Below are 20,240 nucleotides of genomic sequence, written 5' to 3' on the forward strand. Positions count from 1 at the left end.
TGCTGTGTCTCCTATAAAGTTTTTCCATGGCCTCAGTAGGTGACAGAGGCCAATGTCCCACCCCAGATACCTGTCTGGGTCTCCCGTGCTGAGTGTGATGAAGCAGAGTGACCTTACGCCACACCTCTAGCCCTAGTCTCATACCCCCACTCCTGGACCACCGACGGGCTGCAAAGGGCTGACCAAAGCCTCAGTTTGGCTGGCTGATCTTGGCCACATTGGATGGAAGACAGGGGAGCTTCTATAAGGCCTGGCTGGGAGATTTCCTCTGGCTTCTCCTGGGGCTTTTCCAAACGCCCTTCATCTCAGGGAGGGCTCTGAGTTCTGGGTGGAGAAGCCAAGGGCCAGGTGTGCTCTGAGCGCTCTGGTGTGCTTGTCTAGCTTGCCGTGTGCTCACTCGGCTGCTTCACTCTTTCCCTGGGCAGCCTCTGTACTCCGCCCCTCCACCTCTCATGCCTGCTCAGCCCCCCGCTTGTCTGCCAGGCTGTGGTTAGTAATAATAGCTGTTAGGTAGCACTTGTGGTGTTCAAAGATGCCACTCCACGGTTCATGTTCAGTATCACAACAACCCTGGTGGTGGTGGTGGCGGGGGGAGCTCATGCTGTTCTTATTGCCGTGTCATGTGGAACTGAGGAGGCCAGCGAGGATGAGTGGCTTGCCCAAGGTCGCAGCCAGGACATGGTGGAGCTCGACATGAAGCCAGGTGCTCTGGTCCTGTGCTGCAAACAGGTGCATGGGAAGGGAGGTTCCAGGCTCTGGGGGAACCTGGTCAGGCATGGGGCGAGCACAGGGACACACACAGGCCCTGGCATAGTGCCACCTTCCTTCACAAAAGCCATCTCTACTGCTGTCCCAGCACCTTCCTGGAGATGGGAGCAGGAAAGATGGGGACAAGGCTGCGAGGTGGCCGTGGGGAGACAGTTCTGTCCTATTTTGTCTTTTCGGCCAAGACATCTATGAAAGGAAAGGGAGCGAGGATGAGGGAGAAAAACTCTAAAAATAAACTTAGCAATAAACCCAGTTGTGCATTAATTACTCTGGAAGTCATTACAGTTGAAAATCCCATAACTTTAATGGAGGCTATTATAAGCATAGTAGCAAAATCGTGGAGCTAATTACCAGGCGGTTATAAAGCAGGACAAGAGCCCCCAGTCTTAGAGAAAGCCAGCTGGCCAGCAGGGGCGGGTCTGTGGGAAATGGGGCCTGGGTCCGGGGGCAGGCGGGACTCGGGGGAGGCTAGGGCTGCAGCGGTCCTGAGGCTGGGGGGGCCTGGGGAGGATATGACTGGTGGCAGGGTGTGCCTGGGGCCGGGGAGCCTGGGGCAGGGGGACCTGTGGGGAGGCCTGGGGCAGGGGGGAGGCTGTACCTACCCCAACCTCAGATCGGAGGTCCAAGTCTGAGATGAGGCTTCAGGGATGCCTAGCCCACCACAGCCTTCTTCTTCTGCCTGGGCCTTGGGGGAAGGGTGGCAGCTTGTCTGTGGTCACAGGCTCAGGCCTGCAAGCTGCGTCCACCATAGACCCTGGAAATGTGCCGGGCCTCTGGTGGGAGCAGGCAGAAGAACCAACACCCAGACAGAGGAGGGGCTTGGCCTCACCCAGAAGCCAGGAGAGGGGCCAGGGCAGGAGGCAGGAGAATGAGATGTTTGGGGGAGTCAGCCAGGGGCGGTGGAAGCAAACCATGCAGGCCTGAGTGAGTGTGGGGACCCAGGGTCTACTGTGGTCACTCACGTCTGTGACCAGCCTCAACTGTCATTTGTCCTCAACAAGTGCAGATGTGAGGAGGCATTTCCCCAAAGCCTGAGTGCTCTCAGAAGCCTCCACTGGACACAGCGGAGGGCTATTCTGTGGGTAGATCATGTGGACGAGAGTGGGATGGTCACGTGGCCACAGAAGCAGAGTGCTGGGAGGCAGTGGTAGGGAGGTGGGGAAGAAGTGGCCTGGACAGTGTTCTGGTCAGCTCCCACTGGAGCGTGAGGACCCCTGCTTGCCTGCCTCAGTCTATACTTTTCATCTTTAAAATATGGAGGCTAGATTGGAAAAGTTCAAATAAATTTTCAGTTTGCCATTTTAGCAATAGTTAAAGCTCTGTGAGGATAAAGAAATGTTCTATGTGAGAAAAATGGGGTCAGGTGGTCATTCAAAGGCAAAGTCAAGGCAAGAGGCCAAATAACAGCTTTCTATAAAACTCAGTCATAATTTGAGGGTCAATTACCCAGGGAGATTGGCCACATCTGGAAAGATCTATTTTTAGGAGCCTAAGGGTTTTAAGGTATCACGAGCTGTGCAGGAGAACTAGGAGATGTCTGGGGTATGAGGTTGGCTTCGAGGCCGGGCTATTCCAAACACATGGAGAGGCTTTCTACTGAGTCTGCAGGAGTTCAAATGGACACCTCACAATGAATGCCCCTAGTTCCTGAAGAGGACATTCAACAAATAATAATTCAGCACCCATAGTGGACAGGCAGATTCTATGGGCAATGCAGCAGTCTGGGCGAGGGAGCCCAGAGGGAGGGAGAAGCTCACTCAGCGCAGGCCGAGGGGTGAAGAGCACTAACGCTGCAGAGGTTGAGTGTGTGTGTGTGCGCATGCGTGTTGAGTGTGATGAAGGTCAGTCACACACAAGCCCAGACGCCATCCAAGACACCTGTCTCTGATAGATCGTAAAGCCGTGTCACTAAGACTGGGAAGAGCAGTTAGCTTGTTAGCCAACGGAGTCTGTTTAAGTGAAGAATCCTTCAAAATGTTACGTACACGTGATGCACGTTTTCAGCTTAAGCAACCTTTAAAGAAGCAGGGGTTCAGAAGATGATGCTTTCTCCTTATTGCCCTATACGAGGTCATTTCCCCCAAAATCCAAACCATCATGGCCGGCTAGCTTGCAGTACTTCCGCTTTCTCGGGGCAGGGTGTCGGCTTTTCTTGCGCTGACAGTCCGCTGGGGGAGCCCTGCTGGCGTCCGGCATGGTCGCTGCAGTGGTGCACCCCGGTGGCCTCCACGTCGACGTCTTTAAAGTGAGCCAAACACTTGGTGTGCGATCTGTGTGCAGTATCCCTTAGAATTTATTTTTTCTACCAATCTTTACATAATGTGAAGAACTTTTTTTTTTTTCTCCCAGACCTACCTTATGGAGTCTTTTGAGAGTATTCAACTTAAATTTTCATTAGAAACAACACATTTCTTTCTTTCCAGGCCATGTTTCATGGTTTATATAATATTTTGCCATGGGCAATCACAGGCACGACCTCTGAAAACAGGTTGGGAACAAACATTACGGACCCACGGACCCTAGGCCAGCATGTGACTCAACTGGCGTGAGTAGGAGCCGGCTACCGGCGGGGAGGGGACAGCCAGAGCACACTTGCACGAATACCTGTTGGAGTGCTTGGCGGATGAAAGGGAGAATGGTCAGTGTGCAAAGTAGAGCAGGGGGTCAAGGAGAACATTTGCTGTACGTGTGATGGAGGAAAAGCCGGTCTCCATCATCAGAGAGCCTGAGTCCCTCGGGAGTGGATGAGACAGGTGATGGAGCCTCCTCCTGGGGGAGCAAAACCAGTTCCACTGCTCCGCCGGTCAGGCCCAGGAGGAGTGAGGATGGGGGCACTGGGGAAGGTACCGGCCTTCTGGGTATGAGAGCAGGGATGTGGCGACAGGAGGCAGGAGGGGAAATTTAAACAGGAAGATGGGGGACGATGCTAGTCAAAGCTCCGGTTCCAGCTCCAGACAGTTTCCCCATTAAAAGGAGGCACGGATTTGTCCCAGGACCCCCTAAATGGATCAAGGGATTAGTATTGATTTTCCTGCCTCTGCTCAGGAAAAGCCCAGTGCCAGGGCTATCAGCTCCCGGTCCAGTCAGTCCATACTTCACTAACGCAGCCCTGTCCTCGTGCAACCCTGACCACCGCCTACTCTACCCCCAGCTGGCCCTGGCTTCCGGCCACCAGTCCCCGCTGGGCGTGTGGGCACAGGCATCGCCTCTCTCCACTCACCATCCCCAGGCCTCCTGTTCCTCTTCCTCTCCCCTGCCCTCATCACCTGGAGGGGCAGGGAGAGTGGGGGACAGAGGTCCAATAACGCATTCCACTCAAAGAAGTGAAGTGAGGTCCTCAGGGGACATTTAGTCAGAATTGCAAGCTTTCTCAGTAACATCCCTGTGCTGGGCCAGCAGGATTTATTTTTTTTTCATAAAGCCTGGTTTTTTTTATCTTCACAACAGCCCTGTGGGGCAGGCAGGGAGATCACATATGAGGAAACTGAGGCACAGCAGGGCCGTGTGATCAGCTCAGGGTCCTGGAGCTGCCAGAGCGGCTCAAGTCCAGGCCTTTGGACTCAGAGCTGGTGCAACCCCATCTCCGCTGCCTCCCCCACTGCCGCTCCAGCACGTGCTTCTGGTCTTCCAGGCCAGCTGCTTGGGGCCAGAGCTCCCTGAGCTTGCGGGGCCCTGACTCTGCCCTGCCAGCTGGAGCTCAGGCGGGGTGCTCCAGGAAGGGGCCCCCTGGCTTTCGCAGTGCAGCACTGACGAGGAGGGGAGGGCCCAGGCCCCGGGGAGGTCTGTGTCCTGCCCTCACTCCTCAACACTGCTGACAGGAAGGGTGGCGGCAGGGTGCATTACAGACCGTGCCCCACCTTGTTCCCTTCTAACCGGGGACACCAGGCCAAGGGCTTGGGCAGAGGAAGCGCTCGTTCAGGTCAGGCCTGGTGCAAAGCATATATTTATGCTTTGGTTTTCTTCCAGCCCAACAGTGTCAGAAAATGCAATTCATTGTTTGTTTGTTTTAGGTAGTTCCTTTGTTTTCTTTTTCTTTCTTTCTTTTTTGTTATTTTCAGACACAGCCCTTGGATTAGATTTAGATTCTGGTGCAGTAGAGAAGGAGAATGGGGGTTTGGTTCCATGTGGAACTGTGCGAGTGAACGTCCATTCTGGTTCGCTGCAGGAACTGGAACAGAGTGACATATTGGCCCCAGCGGAGCTTACTGAAGTTCTCCGGATCACGTAGCTCACAGTCTCCAGGCCGAAGGGTGTCCGCTCACCACAAGCCTCCATGGAGGAGGCCCTTAGAGCAGAAATCGGGTGCTTTGCTTTGTGGGGCAACATGTGCAGCTCTAGGCTGGGGCCTGAGCACACAGGTGGCCTAGCTCCTCAAAAGTGGGGACCGAGTAGGGCGCAGTGGAGACAGCTAGCTGGAGGACACAGACCTGGTAAAGAACTGCAGACAGTCAGACAATGGTCGGCCAGGCTCGTGGAGCTTCTCCTACGAGAGCTACCACGCAGTGGGTCTGGTGGGGTGGCCGTGCAGGACTGCCTGAGGGAAGGTGTCTATCAGGAACATAATGACCACCCACAGGACAGTGGACAGTCCCAATCAGACTGACAGAGAGCAGTACATGGCCACTTAGAGACGGTCAGGACTAGCTCTGGAGTTTGTGGGGTTGGGGAGCAGTCCCTACAGAGACCCTTGCAACTCAGATGGCATTTGGGTTGGACCAGGTCAGGGGAGACATTTGGTCTTGGAAAGTGTCACCTCTGCCACATCCTTCCCTTTTTCCTTGCTATATATTTCATCCTTGCCCCAGGTCCATTCTAGTGGCTATAACAGCTTTTTGAAAGAAAAAATAAAAATAAAAAAGAAAGTCACTGCTCCCAAAACAAGTGCATTAGTTTTCTACTGCTGTCTAACAAGTTACTATTGCCTTAACAGCTTAGAAAGATACACATCTATTATATCCCGTTTCGGAGGGTCAGGAACCCAGGTACGCTTAGCAGGGGCCTCTGCTCAGGGCCCCACAGGCTGCAAAGTACTGCTGCGTGCTGTCCTCCAGAGGGCTGGCTGGGGAAGAGCCTGCTTCCATGCTTGCTCAGGGTTTGACAGAGCTCACTACCTGGCGGTCATGGGACAGAGGGCCACACTCCCTGCTGACTGTTGGCTGCCCTGAGCTCCTAGAGGCTACCTGCAGGTCCTTGCCCATGCGGGTTTCTCCAATGTGGCCACTTACTGCATCAAGCCAGCAAGGGGGAATCTGGAGTGAGTCTGCTAAGGAAAGAGAGTCCTACATAACATAACGTAACGGCAGGAGCGACAGCCCGTCACCTCCGCCACATTCTGTTGGTGAGGGTCTAGGCACAGGTGCCATCCACACCGAGCGGGATGCCCTCACACAAAGGCGTGGGCAGCAGGAGTCAGGGACTGTGGGACATCTTAGAGTCTGTCCACCACAACAAGGCCAGGTCATCTCCTGGCTCTCAGCTCCTGTCTGGCCCCCACAGCTGCTGAGGTCAACGGCAGAACCTGACCACAGCCACAGCATTTTGTCACGTCCCTCCCGTCTTCTTTTGCTCTGCTCTGTCCGAAAGAGTGGCACACGGAGAGATCTGGGCCCTGAAGTCAGACAGCCCTGGGCACCGTTCTGGAGCCTCTCTTCCTCTGCTGTGTGACCTGGGCAAAGTAACCTCACTGAGCCTTGGTTTGCCCATCTGTAAAATGGGAATAGAAATAGTGCTTTCTCTTTAGGCCTTTAGAGTGATTAGAAAAAAATCAGAATAAACTATCTGGCTCATTACCGATGCCAATAAACAGAAGCTATTGGAATTCCTAACCTGGAGAGGGCCTGCTTGGCCTTATTCCCCCTGAGCCCCTTCTGCTGGACTTACAGCTGCTAGAAGGTCAGATGGAAGCTGCAGACCCTGAAAGTCTCATTTCACCTCCAGAAGAAGAGGTGGTGAGGAAGAGTGACTGGGATACTTAGAAAGGACACCTCCCTATGTCAAGGACTAATGGTGGCTCTTTTTGGTGTGCAGCCACTTGACTTCTCTTGGCCTTAGTTCCTCCCTGCCCAGTGTGGAGCCATCACGTCTGGTTTATCGCCTGGCATATTCCACTGTGATCTTAAATTCAACATGAGGAGGTCCAACTGTCATCTTTCTCCCCAGGCTTCTTTCTGTCATTGGTCTGGGCGCCCAACATGAAACCCAGTGTCGTTTTCAATTCCTCCTTCATCAGCGGGGCCTCTGCTCCTTTGACCTGGTCGGCTCCCAGGCCTTGGGAAGACTGCCTCTGATACTGGCCCAGGTCAGACCTTTGCTTCCATAATCTCCCACAGTTATCTTTCTTCAGAGTCCACCCCACTCACTAATTTGCTCTTGTTCAAAACCTTCTGCATCCCTCCCTCACCCCCTTATTGCAACTTACCTAGCTCAGCATTCAAGGCTTTGTCATGGCCTCACCCTATTGCTCTAATTGCCTCCTCTCCTGCTTCCTATCTGCCTTCTGTGCATGACAGCCTCTGACCTCTGCAGTCCAGCACAGCACCTCCTCCACCCCTGCTGTGCCTGCGACAGCTGGAAGTAAGTGGACTTGCATGGTCCATTCAGACGGTACAGTAATCCCTTATTTCTACCCGGAGCCAGGGTCGGGGCCAGCCCAAGGGGAAGAGGACTCAGTTTAGAGTCAAGGTCCAGACAAGCTAACCTCCCCCTTCTTTCTTTCCTTCCTTCCAGGTTCCTTACTTCTTCCCCTCTGAACCCTGCTGCTCCTCTTTGCTAGACGTCTGCCATCACCCAGAGTGGGGACATGTGGGGACCTGGGCCTGCTGGCTGTTAAAGGTCCTTGCCCTGGAGAAAGATCTGAGCATCAGTCTGGTGTGTGTGCACCTGCCTAAGCTGAATGAGGTCGCTCCCTTAGTTTCACTTAGGATTAATGGCGGTGACTAAAACTTACTTCCCTTCCGACATCTCCTCGAGGCTGACTCACCCAACTACAGACCCTCTTTCTGAGTGACTTCACGGGGCAGAGCTCCCTTCTTCACTCACATGCGCATGCACACGTGTGCTCACAGCCAGCACCCCTTCTGAGAAAGTACACATGTGTTCATGGGCATGTGTATGCACACTCTCGGCTGGGTTTATTACTTCTGAGCCCTGTTGGAAAATCGTGTCAGTGGGTCTCTGTTCAAATGAGAGCTCAGATCCTAGAACACAGATAAGCAGAGGCCAGTTCAATTTTTCTATAATGTGGGGAGTGGGCAGCCTCTCCCCAAAACTACTGCTAACACAACAACTTACATTCAGGAGTGACTCGTGACTTCCCACATGGTTCCACATGGGTCACCTCATTTAATCACTAAACCATGTCATTTCAAAGCTTCATTCTTGTTTTACAGATGAAGAAACTGAGACATGACAGGGTTGAGTCTCAGGTGTCCTGGGTCTAGTCAGACAGTGGCCTGGTCAAATACTGATTGAGGTCTGCTCCCTGGGTAGCAGGGGCCCTGACAGTGTGGCTGCCACCTCTCTTAGCCTGAGGTCCCTACTGACTCTTGCCAGGGGCACTCTCCTGCCTCGGCACTGGGCTCCGTGGAAGCATGAGTTTCTTCTCCTAGCCTGGGTCCCTGCACCGGGTGTTGGTGCTGCCATCATCCCCCCCTCCCCGCCTTGTTCGTTAGAGTAGGTGTGACCATGTAATTTGCTATTCAAACCAGGGCCCTCTGAGAGTGTGCTGAGCCAATGAAACAATAGCAGGAGTAAATGCATCAGCAACAGGCAAGGTCAGGACCTGATCTGGGTGCAGTGGGCAGTGGTCAACTGCTGTGAACAAACCCATCATGGCTCATGTGCCCGTGAATTATGGAGCCTAGGAGCATCCCCAGCTTGGCCCCACCCCCTTGGAGACACGCTGATGAGGACTGGCAGTGCATAGCCCTCTAGCACAGGTCGAGGCCACACCAGGACACGATCCTGCCCTGGATTCTGCATATGGTTACGCAAAATGCTCTTTAACACACCGACCATTCCCGCTCAGGGCTCAGCTTCCTGCACTGCCTGGTGCCTGGTTGTGGGGCAGCTCAGATGTCAGTTGTGGGGAGAACCATAGGTATTGAGCCCTTTTTGCTCTTAGCCTGGCATCAAAGAATGTGCGAACTGGATAAACAAACCATGTACCATCAACTACCACCTAACCTGAGCAAGGAAGGGAATCCTGACACCCGCTGCAGCACGGCCACACCTTGAGGACATCGTGCTAAGGGAAATAAGCCAGCTATCAAAGGACAGTCGCTCTATGCCACCAAGTGGCAAAGGCCACCGCAGGTCCGCCTGTGCAGGGCGAAGGGAGCAGGAGCGGAGGGCTCAGCGCATCCTGATACAAGATCAGCAGCAGGGGCCAGAAAGCAAACCAACGGCTCCTCGTGAACAGTGGCATTGAGAGCCACGAGGGCAGCCTCCGTCTCTGCAGGCTTTCCAGCACGGGCCGGAGTCGGCGTGGGGTGGGGACGGGCGGGCAGACAGCGGCACTCTGGCATCCGGGGCTCTGGGAGCTGGGAGGGGCACAGCCCTCATCTCATCCGACTCATCTGAAGACGGTGCGACCTGAGCCGGTGCCGAGTGCTCGTTGTAACATGCACCTGCAGGGTGGGATCTGGCACAGGTCGTGCTGACTGGGACCCACTGGACACAGCAGGCCAGAGGGCAAGGCGTGTGGTCTTGGCAAGGTCTGGGTACCAGAACCAAGCAGGCCAAGTAACCTGGTGGGTTGGCCCTGGTACTGAGGGTCTGCAGCGTGGGTGGTCTGAGAGAACCACACAGAGCCTCTCTGACCCTGGTGAGGCCAGGACTCGGATACTCTGGAGGAAGGGAGGGTACGAGCAGCCGGCGACAGCTGTCCCACAGCACTATCCTTTCCACCCTCACATTGTCCGGCTCTCACTGCCTCAGTTCCCGTTGGTGTCTATGTGGTCCGGGTGACGGTGCTGACAAGGTGAGGCTCTCCTGAGGTTTGGGTCCCTCTCTGAAGCCTTTCCCAGCCATGTTCTTCCCCAGGCCGGATAGTTACCAGGCCCCACGCAGCAAATGTCCGACCCTGTGACCTGCTGTGCACCTGTGGGTTTCCATCTTTATCCCCAGCTCCCAGGCTGTGGGCTCTTCTGGAGGCACCAGGCCTTACTGGCTTCTGGAACCCAACACAGGGCCCAGGGCCTGACCCAAAGCACAAGGGGCATCCATATCTCTGTGACTCAGTTTCCTTATCTGTAACTCTAACCAGCTATTTGGAGGATCAATTGAGGGAATCCATGGAAAACATCTAGCATGAGATCTGGCACACAGCACTAAAAACATTCAGTAATATGGAAAAGGACCAAAAAAAAAAAAGAAAAAGAAAAGAAAAAGAAAAAGAAAAAACTCACGGACACAGACAATAGTGTGGTTTGCGGGGAGGGAGGGAGGTGCAGGAGGGTATGGGGGGATACGTGTGATGGACAAAGACTTGACTTGGGCTGAACACATAATACGGTGCATAGAGATGTGTTGCAGAATTGGGCATCTGAAACCTGTATAATTGTTAACCAGTGTCACCCCAATACATTCAATTAAAAAAAAGAGAGAAAAAGATCATGCCAGGCCTCAAGACCAACATCCATCCACTTGCTAATTTTCCCAGCTAGTTCTTTGCATTCAGTAGGTATTCAATGAATAATGGTTTGAATAAAAACAATAAAAATAAAAATGTTCGCTAATATAAAATGTAATTGTAAGTATAACCACCACCACCTGGTTTTAAAATGCAGCTGAACCCATGTGCCAGGAAGAGAAGGGAAGAGCAAAGGCCAGTTCACTTCCTTCCTGATGGGTCAGCACTCACTGGCCTTTGGGACAGTGTTTCCCGTCTCTAAGGGCGAGGCCATGCCAGGCCCGGACTCCATGGGAAGCAGGCACGTTGGCATGTAGCAGTGGGATAAACTGGGTGTGTGTGCAGTGGCGGAAGCACTTAGAGAAGGGAGGTTTACCACATGCGGGGAGGCCAAGCCCCTGGAACTCGGCCTCACCCTCCCTGCCCTCTCGGTCCCCAGGCCCAGTGGCTCTCTTGGTGGCACTCTCACTAAGGTTTCCCACTGTGGCCTCGCACAGCCCACCGGGCGGGCACTGCCCGTCTCCCTGTTTTATAGAGCTAGAAACCCAGCTGGGGACCGAAAGGCCTTGCCTCAGGCGGACAGCCCAGACCTGCTCTGGTGCTGGGACATCTCCCGCTGCCTCTTCCCCTGTCCTCTGTGAGTCCCAGGTCCCTGCCCAGAGACTGACACCCAGGGAAGGCCTGGGGTTTCCGAAGGTCAGGCGTCCCCTCTCCATCCCTTCCTCTGCCTCCAGAACTGTCAGGGCACTGAGACTCCCCTCACACGGCCTTGGGGCTGAGAGTTGGCCATCGGCAGGGTCCTATCATTTCCTGCCCCCCCCCCCGGCCCCCTGCCTCTCCCTCCAGCTGTTACTTCTGCTCTGTCCCTTCGGTTCCTCCTGTGGAATCAGCTAATCCCGCTGCCTAGATGAGAAATCGTTAATGAAAGACGTTGACGGGGATTGGGTAGGACAGACCAGTCTGAGACGTGCCCCCCCCCCCCCCCCCCCCCCCGCGCAAACAAGCAGGTGTGAACATGATGAACTGAGAGTCCCTACCTCTCAATCCCCTGGACGGTAGATTACACTGACACTGTGCCATGGGCCGTGGACTATACAGCGAGCAGCGGGGCGCTGTGGATTCCTGAGAGGGAGTCTGAGCACTGCAAAGGTGCCTGCGAACGCAGGTTTGCCACATCCATGGGGGTTTTGGGGGTCCCCCAGGGCTCTGGACCCCAGGGGGTGTTCTGGGGATAAGGGACAGATTACTCTCCCAGGGTCTCAGGCAATTGGCAGGATAGGGAGTGATCTAGAACGCAAGTGTCACCATCTGGAATGCTCTCCCCTCACTCTGCCTCCACCAGCTGAGCTCCCGCTTGGCATGTCAGGACTTGGCAGGCGCATGCACGCTGCGGACTGTCACAGGGGCTAGGCGCTAAGGATGCTCAGTCAGCACTGGACAGTGAAGGAAGCAACCAGAGGTTCAAACCTCGCCCCATCCTCCTCAAATAAAATGGGGCTCCTTCCTCTGTGTGCTCGCGGAGTCAGGTACCTAATTAACTCAGAGCACGCGGGCCTCTGCTGGGCCCCTACCCTTGATTGGGAGGGAGAGTGGGGAGAACCACAGGTATTGAGCCCTTTTTGCTCTTGGCCTGACGTCAAAGAATGTGCGAACTGGATAAACAAACTGTGTACCATCAACTACCACCAGCCTGAGCAAGAAAGGGAATCCTGACACCCGCTGCAGCACAGCCGCACCTTGAGGACATCGTGCTAAGGGAAATAAGCCAGCCACCAAAGGACAGTCGCTCTATGGTACCACTTATAGCCGGTACCTAAGGTAGTCAGCTCAGAGAGGCAAAGTGGAATGGTGGTCACCTGGAGCTGGGGGGAGGGGGGAGGGGGAAGCGGGAAGTTGTTGTTTAATAAACATAGGTTCCAATTTGCAAGGTGGAAAAGGTCTGGACATGGATGGCTGCACAACAATATGAATGTACTTAACACCACGAAGCACTTAAACACGGTTAAAATGGTACATTTTATGGGTTTTTATGTTTTTTCGTTTTTACCATCACAACAACAAAAAAACTGTCATCTCTCAACAGTGACATACTCCTTAAGTCTGGGACACTGAGTTGGGGGGTGTCAGAGGCTTTCTCTGCAGCAGGGCTGGGTGGGCACCTGTGTGAGGTGTCAGGTGGGCTGCTGGGTGCACCTGTCTGCTGGCTGTCATTTGGGAGTGTCACCGCGAGGAAACAGGAACAGGGTCTGTCTAGGAGAGCACCTCCCAGAGGTCCAGATGTGCTGTAAGGAATGAGCAGGACTTATCTGGAGGAGTGTGTGTGTGTGTGTGCAAGCATGTACACACACCCCCCCACACACACACGGCAGCTCACTGTGTCTCCTAGTCATGGGGTCATAGGAAGAATGGAGACTGAGGACAGTTAGGATGCTTGTCCCCAGAGAGAGATTTACCAGTAGAAGAAGGGGTTAATATTGACAAGCAATGAGTTAGGTGAGTAATAATTCAGCTTAAATTCAGAAACTGACGGAAAAAGAAAATAATATGCCCAGAGGCTGTCCATCAACTTAAGCAGGCTGCTGGTGTGAGCCTCTTGCCACTCAGGAGCGAGGTCCTGGGCCTGTGCCGGTCAATCCACGTGGGTGCTGGCCAGGACTTCCCTGGGGAACAAGGGGCTGTCCCTTTTGCTCTGTGCTATGCTCATGAGGGGCAGGGGAGAAGTCAGCAACAGCACAGGGGACTGAGTTGGGGGAACTAAATCTATATCCGGGATTGCCACTCGAAGGTGGTGTCTCCTAAAAGTCACTAGTGTGGCCTGCTGGCTAGGAGGGTATGACTCCCTTAGTTGTGCCTCCCAGGGGACATAGTGCTAACAGCTCTGAGAGCCGGCACTTACCTCTAAGGGCATCAGGACGTTGGTCCTGGGGGAACTGGGCTGAGGATAATCTTGAGGACACTCTTGTGGGGGCTCTAAATCAATTAATGGGGACCCACGGAACTTCAGGCCTGGGCTGACTGGGAGCCAGGCAGCCACAGAAACCAAGTCTCAAGCCAGCGAGAGCCCCCACAGCTCGCCCGGCCTGATGATTTCGAGGCTGACCTTACTCCTCTGGTCAGGGTGTACATGGACCTACTACAGCAGGCTAATGATTCATTGATTTAATTAAGGTTCTCTATGTATTTTTAATGCATTGCCTGTGGCCTGAAAGGTCTGACCTTCCTTGTGGTTCTTTCAAAGACAGTTTAAGTTGGTTTCCCTGGGCCTGTGGTCAGAGGAGAGAGACGGCCTGTCCCAGCCCAGGTGAAAGGTGCCTTGGGGTCTCAGTGCCCGCCTCTTACCCCCGAGCCTCAGGGAGGCTTTACCTGTGTCCTCTGCATCTCTCTGTCCTGCCAAGAGGACAGGCAGCCTGCCAGACAGGGGGAACAGGGAGTTGGGAGGCCTCGGTCATACTCTAGAACAAGGCACTAAAGTGCTGTGTGACCCAAGACAAGAGTGGAACCTCTCTGAGCACTGGTTTCCTTATTTATGAAAAGAAGGAGGCAACCTAAAGTCAAAGAATCCTAATTCTGGGACAGGCCTTGAAGACCAGTCTTCTGTGTCCACTCAGTAGTTTGTGATTCCTGATGGCAAATTCTTGCTCCTCAGAGCCATCTTCTTGCCCTTTCTGCCTTCTAGCGACTTGGCTGGTCGGCTCCTTCCTCCTCGTGCCTCCTGCCCCTGCGGTGTTTCGTGGAGAGCTCACCAAGGTAAGCGGTATAATGTGGGTGAAGAAATGTGCATATATTTATGTTCCTCATATTTCGGAAGAGGAGACTGAAGCTCTACGAGATTCTGCCTCCCAGTGAGTTGCTGATACAGCTACGACTAGAACTGGGGCTGGCCAGCTGATGTCTAAATCCTTCGAGGCCAAGCAAGGGCCCTTGCCCTTCTTGGCTGCTTCCCCCCTGGTGGGCTCAGGGTAGTGGCTTCCTACCTTTGTTTCCCTCAGGACCAGAGGTGGGTTGAGCTCAGACAAGAGCCCCTCAAGTCCCCGCTCCAACCTCCTCCAATAAGAAGCTGATGGTAGCTGAGACCTCGTTTGCTTTCTTTATTTTGAATGGATGGAGGCTCAGAAAATGGCTCCAGTAAAACAGACTGCAGTTGAACCCACTTCCTACAATGTTAACCTGTTTACCTGGCACGGTTCATTCATAAAGGAGGGCACGTTCCTCATCTCATTTTATCTCACTGGGGCTGAGCGCTGCAGGGGTTACTATCTGGCCACATTCTCATTGCAGGTGAGGAAACTGAGGAAGGGCCGGAGTATAAGCAGGAACCCCTGCTGCTCACTGACAGCCCAGCATCTAGTAACACATCTGGCATAAAGCAGGCTGTTTGATAAACTTTTTATTAAGGGAATTGTTAACTAAATGAGTACTAAAATTTGCTAAGCAAAGCATTTACCGCTTATTGAATGTTCTGAGTGATTACTGTGATTAACTGTAATGAGTCATTCCTTCCTCATGAACATCCTATTATTACCCCCATTGTAGAGATGAGAATGGGAGGCACAGAGAGGTTAAGTAATGTCCCAGGGCCACACAGCAGTAAGCGACAGAGCTGGGATTTGAGTCCAGACAGTTGGGCTCCAGAATCCATGCTCTTAGTCACCTTGCTACACCAGGTAAAGTCAAGAACAGCACTGTCAGTAGGACCTTCTGTGATGCTGGGATGTCCTGTACCTGGGCTGTTCAAGATGGCAGCCACTAGCTACGTGTGTCTACTGAGCTCTAAAGATGTGGCTGATGTGACAAGGAACTGCCCACCATGACAGGCAAAGCAGGACATCCCATACCTTGTGTTGGGCTCTCAGGGTTCTGAATCGTGGTCAAATGAATAGCCCAGGGGCTTGAGACTAAAGAGACTCATGCCTCAGAGGCCAGATTGCTCAACTGCCTTGTGAAGAAGAAAGCAAGATGGAGAGTAGTGAAGGGGAGAGGTCATGGAATGCGCCAGTCAGGGGATATCGGCAGAACCAGGACCCCAGTCTCGGGTCTGGTCCACTACTAAAACCCAGGGCTATGCTTTCTCGTCTCTGCTCTTTCGGCTCCCTCTTCCCTCTCTCCTTCATGGGGCAACAATACAGCTCAAGTTTCCCACATACAAGAAGAGAGGGACCCTGCCCATGGCTCTGACTCTGAGCCGTGGGGCCCACAGCCCCATGGGCGAGGTTTATACCTGAACCCAGTCAACTCCTGGGAATGCAGACTGAGACTCTCCACTTTGGGGCTTGTCAATGGCAAAACCCTATTCCCTGCCAGGCACTTGGCTGGGAGGCTGCCGGCCCCGCTGTCAGCTGGTGTGCGCAGGGAGCGCAGACTCATTTTAATATTGGCTGGAGCTAAACCTCATTAGAAAAGTAAATTTGCTGTAGCTGCAAAAAGAAAAAAAAAAAAAAAAAGGCAGCAACCCACACACCCCTTCCAAAGCTAAATAGAAAACCTTGATTTTGGATTATTTGATGCTAATTGTTCCCGGCCCTGCTTCAGAGCCTGGAACACAGTAGGGGCTCAGTCAATATCTGTGGAAGTGAGAGGAATTTTGTGTGATCTCTGTCCACTTCAACCTCTTCCGGCGTGGATAAGAAGAGGCCACAGATCTAGAGTCCTTGCAAGTTGCATGGAGTGTTTTAGACAAGCATAGGCTAATAAATGGGATTCATTATATTCACCACCATTTAAACGTGAAAATGTTGTGGTTGCTGTTGTTCAGCAAGGGGACACTGAGAGTGTCCCTGAGACAGAGGCATGCCCCAGGTGCACCTTAAGAAGGCCAGGCGTCTGGGGGTGTGGGGAATCAGATGGGGTGGGGTAGCGTGGGAAGTGGGGGAGCCTCCAGGGCTGGCCAGGGAATTGCTACTCTGAATTCTAGACCCATCCAGATTTTGGAGGAATATGGGGGAGGGTATACAAACTAAATATAAATACATTACATTAACACTCATTTAGCACTTCACCTAAAAACAGCCCGCTGGGAAGAGGGTTTGGCAATTTCCAGGCCTTTGGGAGGCCAGGACCTAGAGGGCTCAGATTTTCACCAAGTCCACTCAGCTGGTCCTTGGAGGAGCGAGGCCTGGCCCCCAGCCTGGCTGAGAGCTGGTGCTCTGCACCGCCCTTCTTCCCTGCACCCTAACGCTCTTCAGCAGGGTCCCCAAAGCTCTTCTTGCCTGGAGGCCTGGGGTGCGCATGAAAGAGGGTTTTCTTTTCCTTCTCCCCAGATGCCGCGTCTGCTCAGAGTCCACACTCTTCCTCATCCCACTGTGTTGCAGCACCAGGAGAGGTAGGGGGCAGGGGTCAGGAGTTAGGAGGGGGCAGGGTTAGTGAGGGATGAGCCTGGGAGAGAAGGTCCCCTTGAAGATCCCTGATATCACACCCTGTCCCCTTTCTGCCTCCAGGGATCCCTCTGAACTACTCTTGCATTCATCAAAGCCACAGAAGAGTTTTCCTTCCGAGTAGACTGCTCCACCTAGAGTCTCTCTGTCCTGGAGGATGACTGCGGACACTGGGGACCTTGGAAAGGAGGGTGCTTGGGCCGATCCCACATGCACCACTGGGCGAGCTGGACATCACTTTTGGGCCCCCCTCTGTTGTGCTGCTCTGTGAGGGTGCTTCTGTGTCTTTTGTCTGTTGTCTCACGCGGGCTCTTCTGCCTGTCTCAGACTCCCTCTGGTTCATTCTCTTCCTCAGTCCTGCCTCTCTTCTCCAGTTCTCAGCAGAGGGCAGCTCTTGGGCATCTCGGTGCCAGCTCACCCCTCTTTTCCAGCCAAGTTAACCCACCATTCTCCCCTGTCCAAGAACCCGACTCCCTGTGACCTTACCCTACTGCATTCTCACACTTGCACAGCTCCCAACCTGCCTCACTACCCTGTGCTCCACATCCAGGAGAAGTACAGCCGACGCGGTCCTTTCACCCCTCAAAACGGCTGTGGCGAAGTCCCGCTCAAACCAAAGGCCTGAGGCAGGGAACTGGGCTAGCACACAGGCACTGTTCTCTGATACAGGCTCTAGGCTTGTCGCTGGAGCTGTCCCACTTGGTGGTTTGCCTGCACCAGATCGGTTAGTGCCTGCTCATCCAGAAACTTATATGAACATATTCAACCCAGTACATTTGCGCTTCCAACATGCCTGAACACGGAGTGAGTCCAGGCCTGTACGGGTCAGGTACAGAACTGGGCACAGCAAGCCACATGGCTCCTGGGCTGTATAGGGCACAATTCCATTACCCCCGCCCCCACCTCATTCCACTGGCCCTAGCAAAGCTTCTTGCTCCAACCAAAAAGAATAGAGAAAAATGGCATGCAGCTCCAGAGATGCTGGGAGTGCTGGGCATGGACAGGGCAGAGTGGAGAGTCTCTGAAGGGTCTTCATTCCATATGAATAAAGGGGGACCCGATGTAAGTCCAGTGAGGTCAATGGTCAGCACTAAGCAGCTTCTGGGGGGAAATGTCTCTATCTCTGTGGTGGCTATTGGCAGAAGTAGGGAGACAGGAGACACAGAGACAAATCTTAGAAAACCCTGGAGTAACAGTCCTGTGAGGCCACAGTCTCCTCGGCCCCAGTCACTTAAGAAGCTGTGTGTCCCCCGTTTCCACACCCGCACACACAATAACTTCATGGTACTGTATGAGTGAGGATATCCCCATCCAACCAATCTTTTTAAAGAGTGCATGCCACACAACTCAAGCTCAGGGTTCCAAAGGGTACACCACTCAAGACTGGTACTCATGCAGGTAGAGCTGCCCCCACCAGCATGGGGCTAGCATCTCTCAGCAAAGGCACTGGAAATCCTCAGAGTCACTCAGTTCTAGCTTCTACAAGAATGCATCTGAATAGTACATGGCTGAGTCCAGGCCAGGACAGGTGAGGAATAGGAAGGGGAAGCTAGTCAAGATCTTATTTGTGGTGTGTGTGTGTGTGTGTGTGTTTCTTGACCTTAGCTACTTGGTACCAGGCTGTCACCTCCTTTTCCGGGCACTGTTAGATCCTGTGGCTCCTTCTCCCTGTCTGCCTCACCTCTCAGCTTCCTTTTTGGAAGTTGTGTGCTCTGACTTTAAAGGAATCCTGACCTCCGGCATGAGCCCAGCTGCAGAGAGTGGGTGATAAACTTGGTCATGCCTCCTGCCTCGTTGCTATACTGAAGGTCCCAAGGACCCTTTGCCGCCCTTGCCACCTCTCAGTCCCTCTGCCTCCCCAGCAGAGCTGCAGAGCTTGGGTCCCCTGAGGAGTTCACTTGCCATGGTCTGGAGCCTCAGAGCCATTTGGGGTGACTGCTAGGGAGCAGGGGTGCAGCGGGGGTGCTAGCCCTGACTCATCTGGGCCACTAGGAACCACCTGCTGAGGCAGAAAGGGACAGGGAAGCTAAGAGCCTGGACCAGTTGTTAGAAGCGACTGAGAACCAGCTCTTCCCTTAATGCTGGGCTGAGGAAGGCAGACATCACCCAGGTTTTGTTTGGAAGCCCCTGGGCAGCAGGCAGCGGCTCCCAGCCCCAGCCTTTCCGGCCCCCTTTCCAGCTGTCCCCGCTGCGCGCACAGCCACACACACAGCCACACACAAGCGCGCGCGCGCGCGCATACACCCGGGAGGACATGGCGTGGGTACTGATGGGGACGCATAAAGGGGCTCTGTGCGCTGCGGCGGCGCCCGCGGGGGCCGCGGGGGTCACTGACCTGAAGCTGAGAGTCTGGATCGTCCCCGACGCGGTTCATTCCGGGCGGCCGCCCCTAAACCCCGGCGCCCCCAAGCTGCTGCCCTGGGCCACGCACGCCTCCCTCCCCGGGGGATCTCGGGCTGCGGGCCCCCGAGGGCCACTTCATAGCCTCGAGGTCCGAGCGCCCGCGCGCCCGCCCGCCACCCCGGCCCGGCCCCGCCGCCCGGCCCGGCTCCTCCTAGGCTCTGCGAGGCGGCGGCCGGAGCCTGGGAGCGCGCGGGAGGCGCGGGCAGGGAGCGCGGGACGCGGAGCGCGGGGGCCGGGCGGGGAGGCGCGGGGCGGGGCGCAGAGGGAGCCGGGACGCGCGGCCGGAGCAGAGCCGACCGGGCCGGCTCCGAGTCCCCTCCTCGGCGGCGGCTGCGCCGGTGCGGTCGCGGCTCTGACAGCGCCTCCTGCCCCGCCCCCTCCCCCCCTCCCCGCCCCCGAGCGAGCGCAAGCTGCCGGCGGGACCCGCTGCTGATGGTCGGTACCAACCTCGCCAGCTAGGGCGGGGGGCGCGGGGAGGGAGGCCGGCGAGGACCCTCCTCCCGGGATTGGTACCACCTCCCTTCTTACCCCCCCAGCACCCTTCCCCGCGGAGGCGGCTTCAGCTTCGGGCGCGGAAGCAGGGGCTGCCGGCGGCGGCCGAACGCAGCGCGGGCCTTGGCTCTCGAGAGTTAAAGCTCGCCCGGCCCGCTGCCTGCACCCCCATCCCACCCCGCCTCCATCCTGGCTGTTCCTGGCGCCCAGCTTGGCAGCCTTTCTCAAAGGGTGATTGTTTCCGGGCTGGGTGGTTGGGGGGCGGTTCTCTGGGGCCGAGCAGCGCAGATGAGGAGCGGGAGGGTGCGGCCTCCTCCTTGGCTTCAGGCACCCCTCAATGGGAGAGGACTGGTGGGGGTGCAGATGGTACCTGCCAGGGTGCAGGGGTACCTGTGTGGAGTGGAGATAGGGTCCTCAGGTGCCAGCCTGTAGGGCAGCCCCACCTGTAGGCACTGCTGCATTGCCAAGGGCATGTCAAGCTGCTGAGTGCCAGCCTCAGCCCACTCCCACAGTGCCCTGCACATTCCAGAGAGGAGGAAGGGAGGCAATGCGTGGGGTGGAGAGGGAGCTGGAAG

The 20,240-nt window shown here is 54.9% G+C and overlaps 1 protein-coding gene across 3 annotated transcripts in view; it reads right to left on the reverse strand.

The window, feature by feature from the left end:
• The window catches only part of B3GAT1 (beta-1,3-glucuronyltransferase 1), a 30,585-nt gene extending 11,138 nt beyond the window's left edge, over window positions 1-19,447 (reverse strand). For 2 of the 3 annotated variants that reach the window (XM_066259784.1, XM_066259787.1), the window contains exon 1: window positions 19,106-19,116. The gene's annotated coding sequence lies outside the window, so the exon portion shown is untranslated. Of the gene's footprint in view, window positions 1-19,105 lie in introns of all 3 variants that reach the window. The other variant, XM_066259786.1, reaches the window with a different exon arrangement.
• Window positions 19,448-20,240: the final 793 nt, after the last annotated feature.

This window comes from Saccopteryx bilineata, chromosome 2 (assembly GCF_036850765.1).
Source record: "Saccopteryx bilineata isolate mSacBil1 chromosome 2, mSacBil1_pri_phased_curated, whole genome shotgun sequence".
Taxonomy (NCBI): domain Eukaryota; kingdom Metazoa; phylum Chordata; class Mammalia; order Chiroptera; family Emballonuridae; genus Saccopteryx; species Saccopteryx bilineata.